The sequence below is a fragment of the Papio anubis genome, chromosome 16, assembly GCF_008728515.1.
Source record: "Papio anubis isolate 15944 chromosome 16, Panubis1.0, whole genome shotgun sequence".
In the NCBI taxonomy this organism is placed as follows: Eukaryota; Metazoa; Chordata; class Mammalia; order Primates; family Cercopithecidae; genus Papio; species Papio anubis.
Window position 1 is genome coordinate 35,672,531 of NC_044991.1, and position 8,326 is coordinate 35,680,856.

The 8,326-nt window shown below is 41.1% G+C and overlaps 1 pseudogene; it reads left to right on the forward strand.

Moving 5' to 3' along the window:
* Positions 1–5,279: 5,279 nt before the first annotated feature.
* On the forward strand, positions 5,280–7,434 carry LOC101013486 (annotated as a pseudogene).
* Positions 7,435–8,326: the final 892 nt, after the last annotated feature.

Here is an 8,326-nt window from a genome sequence, read left to right on the forward strand (position 1 = left end):
GATGGTGGTCAGCATTGGCTTCTGAATGAAAATAAGAATGAGAACACATTTATACCTGGTAAATAAGAATGGACAGGGGTGGAACTCACATTCAGATTCTCTGACTTCTAGTGGATGTGGTTTTCCTCATAGATTTGATAACTCAACCCGGACCTAAAGGGCCCACATCTCACCTTACCTACTCATTAATATATCTAACCTATTCATGTAGGAAAACCGCTCAGGGTCAAGGTTTCTGACCGGAAGTCAGAGAATTGACTGAGAGTCCCACCTCGTCCCTGCCTGTGAATTGACCAGGTTTAAATTATGTTCTCATCCTTATTTTCCTCACTGGTCAAATGAAAATGATACATAGATTCACCTTCAGAATCACAGAACATGAGAACAAGGTGACATATTACCAGTATCACTATTATTGTTCCTAAAGTCTTCAAAGTCCAAGAAACTTCATGAAAAAAAGTGGCAATTATCATTAACTTCATCACCCAAAAGCCACCCGAGTTTTCCAAAATTTATTCTATCTGAAAAAGAAAAAGAAGCTGATGAACAAGTATCGGATACCATTTTAGGGCTGTAGGCTAGTGTTAAGGCCAATGCATTGTAGATAACTAGAGTCGTGGGGGGAAGGCTTGGGAAACATTTTCTTTTTATAACTCCCGATATTACTCAGTAAGATAAAATAATGACAACTTCATTTACTAATCATTGCTTGATAAGCAGTATTGCACAATTTGTGAAAGGATAAAAACAATTACAAACAAGTCTAAGGAACCAAGGCAGATTACAGGTACCTGTGGAAGGTTTCCTTTGATGCAGCTTCCATTACAGATGAGTGGGGATGTCATCCAAACCCAATCCGTTCCAATCAGCACTCCACCACTGGCATGACTTCAGGCTCTTTGGCACCTATGAGATATAAGTGGATCTTTCTGCATTCACTCCTATAAACACTTTCATAAAAGTTTTATTTGCATCTAATAAAGTGCAATGTAATATCCAGAATAAGTAACCCGTGGCATTCAGCCAGGGAATTAATTCCTGCCTCAAATAACGGAAAAGCACAGAGCAAGTTTTGCTTACGACATTCCTGTCTCTGTGCAGAATCTCACATGCCTTTCCAGGGAGGAGAAGGTGATGAACCTGCAGCTGGGAAGTTCTTGGAATGCCAAGCAGTGGCAGCTCTGATGCCCACGCTGAGAAACACTCATGCCATCTGAGAATCGTGAGCATCTCTCCAATCTGCTAGTTTAGCAATGTTGCAAAATCAGTTTCTGGAGAACGTAATAAATTACCTTTTGTTCTGTTTAAATATGCACAAAAGTCACTGTTAATATGTAAAACTAACTTTTTATGGACAAACAGGCATACTATCAAGATTTATTTGATCTTTAACGTGGAGGAATCATCTTAACTCTTAGTCACTTGCAAATGCTAGTCTAGACTTGCTGTTTGTGATATGGTCTTGCACCTCTTTTTTTTTTTTTTTTTTTTTGAGACGGAGTCTCGCTGTGCTCCCAGGCTGGAGTGCAGTGGCCTGATCTCGGCTCAATGCAAGCTCCGCCTCCCGGGTTCACGCCATTCTCCCGCCTCAGCCTCCCAAGTAGCTGAGACTACAGGCGCCCGCCACCACGCCCGGCTAGTTTTTTTTTTTTTGTATTTTTAGTAGAGACGGGGTTTCACCATGTCTTGCACCTCTTTTAACACCAAAATCTAAGTTACCACTTGAAATTGAAATTGTCAGTGAGTTTTATGAGTTATGGCACTGGAAATTTATTATTTTCGCTAATTTAAATATGCTTTCTTATTAACTATTGTCACCATGCTGTGCAATAGACTCCAAAATCATATTTTTCCTTCTAACAGAAAGTTTGAACCCTTTGATCAATATCTCCTCATTCCTCCTCCCAGCCCCCAACCTCTGGTAGCTACCATTCTATTCTCTGTTGCTTTGAGTTAGACATTTTTAGATTCTGCATGTAAGTGGGATCATGTAGAATTTGTCTTTCTGTGCCTGGCTTATTTCACTCAGCACAATGTCCTCCAGGTTCATCTACATTGTCACAAATGACTGAATTTCCCTCTTTTTAAAGGCCAAATAATATTTCAAAAAAAGTGATGGTACTACAATCTTCCTATTTTGGGGATGGTGTAATGTGCAAAGAGTCAAGGGTTGTAGACTCTCTCATTGTTCCTGCCACTCTCTGAGCAATTTGGGGCAAGTCATTCCACTGTGTCATCCATCTATTCAGTCAGAGCCATTTATTGAGCACACACTGTGTGCCAGACAGGTTTCTCAGCATCAAAAATACAGCAGTGAAGAAGGCCAACAGTAATGGAAAAAGTGTGTGTGTGTGTATGTGTGTGTGTGTGTGAGAGAGAGAGAGAGAGAAAGAAAGAAAGAGAGAGAGAGAATGAGGGGATGAAAAAGGCTATCCAGAAACTTTAGATGGAGCAAATGGCCATGTTTGGGCAGCAACTCTGGACAGATTACATCTTGGGTGATTTTACACTTAATCTAAGATCTGAGCAACAAGAAGAAGCCTACTCTGCAAAGATCAAGGTCAATGGCATTCCTTGATGAGGAAATAACTAGTGCTAAGCCTGGAAACAAATATGGGCTTGTGGAGGTGTAGGCAACTGAAGCTGCATCTTGGAGACAAGATCAGAAGGGGGGACAAGGGTGAGACCAAGTAGGGTAAGTGAACCCAGATAAGTGCTTGGACTGTATTGTAAGCAATGAGACATGTTCATTAGAAAGTCTGAAATAAGAATGTAATGTGATCCATGCTTTTAAAAAATCTCCTTGTGTCTCTGTGGGATTAAAACATACAGAACAATGACTGAATCAGGATATGCCTTAGGAGACTACAGACTCTTCCAGTGTTCTAGAAGCTTGGACTAAGGTAGTGAGAATTCACAGAAGTGAAGGATTCAGGATATTTATTTATGTAAGGAAACAAAGACTTGCTGGTGTGAGTGAAGAAGAGAATTCAGAGAGGTTGCATAGACTTTCGGCTTTAGCAAAAACTGAAACAATTTTGAATATTGTTTGCAGAAATGAAATGATAAATATTCTAGGTAGATTGGGGGAATACACCTGGAGTTCTGTTTGGGCCATTACAGACATGTTCCCTATAGACATCCATGAAAAGTTGGGTTTATGGGTTTAGGTGAGAGGAGCAGGTGGAAATTTTGGAGTCTTTTCATGTAGAGGATTTGAAGTCTCAGGCCTAAATGTTGTCACTCAGAGAGAGTTTGCAGATAGAGAAGGAAAGGGTGCCCAGGAAAGAGCACTTCAGCACTTGGAGGATGAGCAGAGGAGAGTATAAGGAAAAAGTACTCAGGGAGGTAGGGGATCTACCAAGGGAAGAAAGTATTACATGAAGAGGGCAGTGGTTGCTGAGTGGTTGCTCAATTGTTGCTAAGATTATGTGGAATAATAGAAAGTGGCTGTTGAATTTAGAAACACAAAGATCTTGGTGTCCATGAAGAATCTTTTCTTTCTTTCTTTCTTTTTTTTTCTTTTTTTGGAGATGGAATCTTGCTCTGTCACCCAGGCTGTAGTGCAGTGGTGCGATCTTGGCTCGCCACAACCTCTGCCTCCCAGGTTCAAGCAATTCTCCTGTCTCAGCCTCCCGAGTAGCTGGGATTACAGGCGCATGCCACTGCGTTGTCCGACTATTTTTTGTTGTTGTTGTATTTTTTTAGGAGAGACAGGGTTTCACCATGTTGGCCAGGCTGGTCTGGAACTCCTGACCTCAGGTGGTCTTTCTGCCTCGGTCTCCCAAAGTGCTGGGATTACAGGTGTGAGCCACTGCACCCGGCCTCCATGTAGAGAGTCTCAATAGAGTGATGGAGTGAGCTGACAAGAGAATGAGAGGTGAGTATGAACAGATGGAACCCTTGAGAAGCTATAACATAGACAGTGAAGAACCAACTCTGGCACAGGAGCAATATGAGACCAGGAAAAAAGCTTCTCTGCATGGAAGATATTAGAACATGTTTACCTGCCGATGGGGATGGTCTAGTAAAGAAAAGAGGAAATTGTTTCAGGAGAAAGGGAACAACTACAGGAAGGAGGTCCTAAGGCTATGAGAATAGATGTAGTTCAGGCCATTTCAGAAGGGGCTGGCTTCCAGGAGACTATCCCAAGAACAGAAGAAGAAAAAAGGTCCTGTCCCAGATGCCAGCAGACATATGGGTGGTACCTTGAGGCTATTACCAACTGAGGAGTTGCTTCCAGTTTCTCAGCACAATATGAGGCTGTTATTAGCCAGCAGTTGCCCTATACTTAAAATGAGAGGGCTGAGACATTATTTTTTTAACAAACTTTATTTTTTAGAGAAGTTTAAGGTACACTGAAAAATTAATAGACAAGCACAGAGTTCCTATACACCCCTCACCCCCACATCTGTGCAGCCTCTTCCACTATCAACATCCCCCACCAGAGCGGTACATTTGTTACAATCCAGGAACCTACACTGATACACCATTATCACCCAAAGTCCATAGTTTACATTAGGGTTCACTCTTGGTGCTGTACATTCAATAGATTTGTATTCAATAGACATATATCCAACATTGTAGTATTCTACAGATTAGTTTTCACTGCCCTAAAAATTATCTGTGGTTCATCTATTCATTCCTCCCTCCTCCCAACCCCTGGCAACCACTGATCTTTTCATTATCCACATAGTTTTACCTTTTTCAGAACATCATGTAGTTGGAATCATCTAGTATGTAACCCTTTCAGATTGGCTTCTTTCACTTAGCTATATACATTTAAGATTCCTTCATGTCTTTTCACAGCTCATTTTTTAAGTGCTAAATATTATTCCATTGTCTGAATGTTTCACAATTTATTTATCCATTCACTTGCTGAAGGACATCTTGGTTCCTTCAAAGTTTTGGCCATTATGAATAAAGCTGCCATAAACATCTGTGTGAAGGTTTTAGTGTGGACATAAGTTTTCAACTCATTTGGGCAAATACCTAGGATCACAATTGCTGAATCCTATGTTAAGAGTATATTTAATTTTGTGAGTAATCACCAAACCATCTTCCAAAGTAGTTGTACCATTCTGCATTCTCAGCAGCAGTGAATGAGGGTTTCTGTTGCTCAACATCCTCGCCGTATTTGGTGGTGTCAGTGTTCTGGATTTTTATTCTCATGAATAGTGATGTCTCATTATTTTTTTATAATACCATAATAACATACGGTGTGCAGTATCTTTTCATATTCTTGTTTGTCATCTGTATATCTTTGGCAAAGTGTCTGTTTCAGTCTTCGGCTTATTTTTAAAATGAGTTGTTTGTTTCCCTACTGTTGAGTTTAAGGGTTCTTTGCATATTTTGGATAACAATCCTTTCTCACATGTGTCCTTTGCACATATTCTCTCTCAATCTTCAGCTTGTCTTCATTTTCTTAACTGTGTATTTTACCAAGCAGAAATTTTTAATTTTAATATAATCCAGATTATTATTTTTACGGATTTTGCCTCTGGTGTTATATTGCCATACCCAAGTCATTGATTTTCTTCTGTTATTTTCTGGGAGGTTTATAGTTCTGCATTTTATATTTAGGTCTATGCTCTATTGGGTTAATTTTTGTGTAGGATGTAAGGTTTGATCTAGATTCATTTTTTTTACACAGAAATGTCCAGTTGTTCCAGTACTATTTATTGAAAATACAACATTTCTCCATTGCATCACCTTTGCTCCTGTATCAAAGAGTAATTGACTATATTAATGTGGGTCTATAACTTAGCTCTCTGTTCTCTTCCTTTGAACTATTTGTTTATTCTTTCATCAATACCTCACCATCTTGATTACTGTAGCTTTCAGTAAGCCTTGTAGTTGGTTAGTGTAAGTATTCTGACCTTCTTCTCTTTCAATATTGAGTTGGCTATTCTGGGTCTTTTTCCTCTCCATACAAACATAGAATCAAGACCATCGGCAAAGCCTGAGTACTGTCCTCTGACTCTCCTCCTCAGACAGCATGAGCTTCACCACTCGCTCCACATTCTCCACCAACTACTAGTCCCTGGGCTCTGTCCAGGCACCAAGCTAGAGTGCCCTGCTGGTCAGCAGCAAGGCCAGCGTCTATGCAGGTGCTGGAGCTCTGGTTCCCTGATCTCCATGTCCCGCTCCACCAGCTTCCGGGGCGGCATGGTGTCTGGAGCCCTGGCTGCAGGGATGGCCGGGAGTCTGGCAGGAATAAAGGCATCCAGAACAAGAAGGAGACCAGGCAAAGTCTGAATGACCACCTGATGTTCTACCTGGACAGAGTGAGGAGCCTGGAGATAAAGAAGCAGAGGCTGGAGAGCAAAATCCGTGAGCAATTGGAGAAGAAGGGACCCCAGGTCAGAGCCTGGGGGCATTACTTCAAGACCATCAAGGACCTGAGGGCTCTGATCTTCGCAAATGCTGTGGACAATGCCCGCATCGTTCTGCAGATCGACAACGCCCATCTTGCGGCTGATGACTTTAGAGTCAAGTATGAGACAGAGCTGGCCATGCTCCAACCTGTAGAGAGCGACCTCCAGGGGCTCTGCAAGGTCACTGATGACACCAATGTGACTCGGCTGCAGCTGGAGACATACATCAAGGCTCTCAAGGAGGATCTGCTCTTCATGAAGAAGAACCACAAAGAGGAAATAAAAGGCCTACAAGCCCGATTATAAGCTCTGGGTTGACCATGGAGGTAGATGCCCCCAAATCTCAGGACCTCGCCGAGATCATTACAGACATCCAGGCCTAATATGACGAGCTGGCTCAGAAGAACCGAGAGGAGCTGGACAAGTACTGGTCTCAGCAGATTAAGGAGAGCACCACAGTGGTCACCACACAGTCCACAGAGGTTGGAGCTCCTGAGATTATGCTCACAGAGCTGAGACATACAGACCAGTCCTTGGAGATCGACCTGGATTCCATGAGAAATTTGAAGACCAGCTTGTAGAACAGCCTGAGGGAGGTGGAGGCCTGCTACACCCTGCAGGTGGAGCAGCTCAACGGGATCCTGCTGCATCTGAAGTCAGAGCTGGCACAGACCCGGGCAGAGGGACAACACCAGGCCCAGGAGTACAAGGCCCTGCTGAACATCAAGGTCAAGCTGGAGGCTGAGATCTCCACCTACTGCCGCCTGCTGGAAGACAGCAATGACTTCAATACTGGTGATGCCCTGGACAGCAGCAATTCTATGTAAACCATCCAAAAGAACACTACTCACCAGGCTGGATGGCAAAGTGGTGCCTGAAACCAATGACACCAAAGTTCTCAGACATTAAGCCAGCAGAAGCAGGAGACCCTTTGGGGAGCAGGAAGCCAATAAAAAGTTCAGAGGCCAAAAAAAAAAAAAACTAACTTAGAATCAATTAGTTTATGTAACAAGAATAACTTGTTGGGATTTATGTTGGGATTGCATTGAATCTACCAGTCAAGTGGTAAAGAACGGACATTTTGACAATATTGAGTTGTCCTGTCTATAAACATTGAATGCCTTTTTATTTATCTAGTCTTTTGTTTCCTTTTAATCAAAGTTTTGTCATTTTCCTCATATAAACCTTCGACATATTTTGTTAGATCTGTATCTAAATATTTCAAATTTGGGCTGCCAATATAAATGGTAATGTGTTTTCATTTTAAATTCCACTCATTCATTGGTTGCTGGCATATAGGAAAGTAATTGACTTGTGTATACTAACCTTGTATCCTGCATGCTTGCTATAAAATTATTATGAAGTTTCAGTTATTCTGTTGATTCTTTCAGATTTTCTATACAGGCAATCACATCATCTGCAATCAAAGACAGGTTTATTTCTTCCATCCTAATCTATATACCTTTTCTTTCCAAACTGCTATTTTTTAAGGTTTATTACACCACCACCATGTTATAAATGTATCCTAATAAAGGATTATTTGTTTTTTACAAATAAAACTAAAAAAGTGTGTAAAATACTGAAATTTTACATAAGTCAAAAATAATAGGTGAGGACAAATATTGTATGATTCCATATATATGAGATACTGAGGTAGTCAACTTCATAGAGACGGAAAGTAGAACGGTGGATTCCAGGAACTGGAGGAAGGGAGAATGGGGAGTTGTTTAATGGGCACAGAGTACTCTGTACTCTGTTTTGGAAGATGAAAAAGTTCCAGAGATGGATCGTGGTGATGGTTACACAACATTGTGAATGTATCTAATGTCACTGAACTATACACTTAAAAATAGTTAAATGACAAATTTTATATTATTTCTATTTTGTAATAATTAAAAAAATGATTGGCAATTCATTTTGTTGCTGGCAGGACTTAAAGCCCTTGCTCC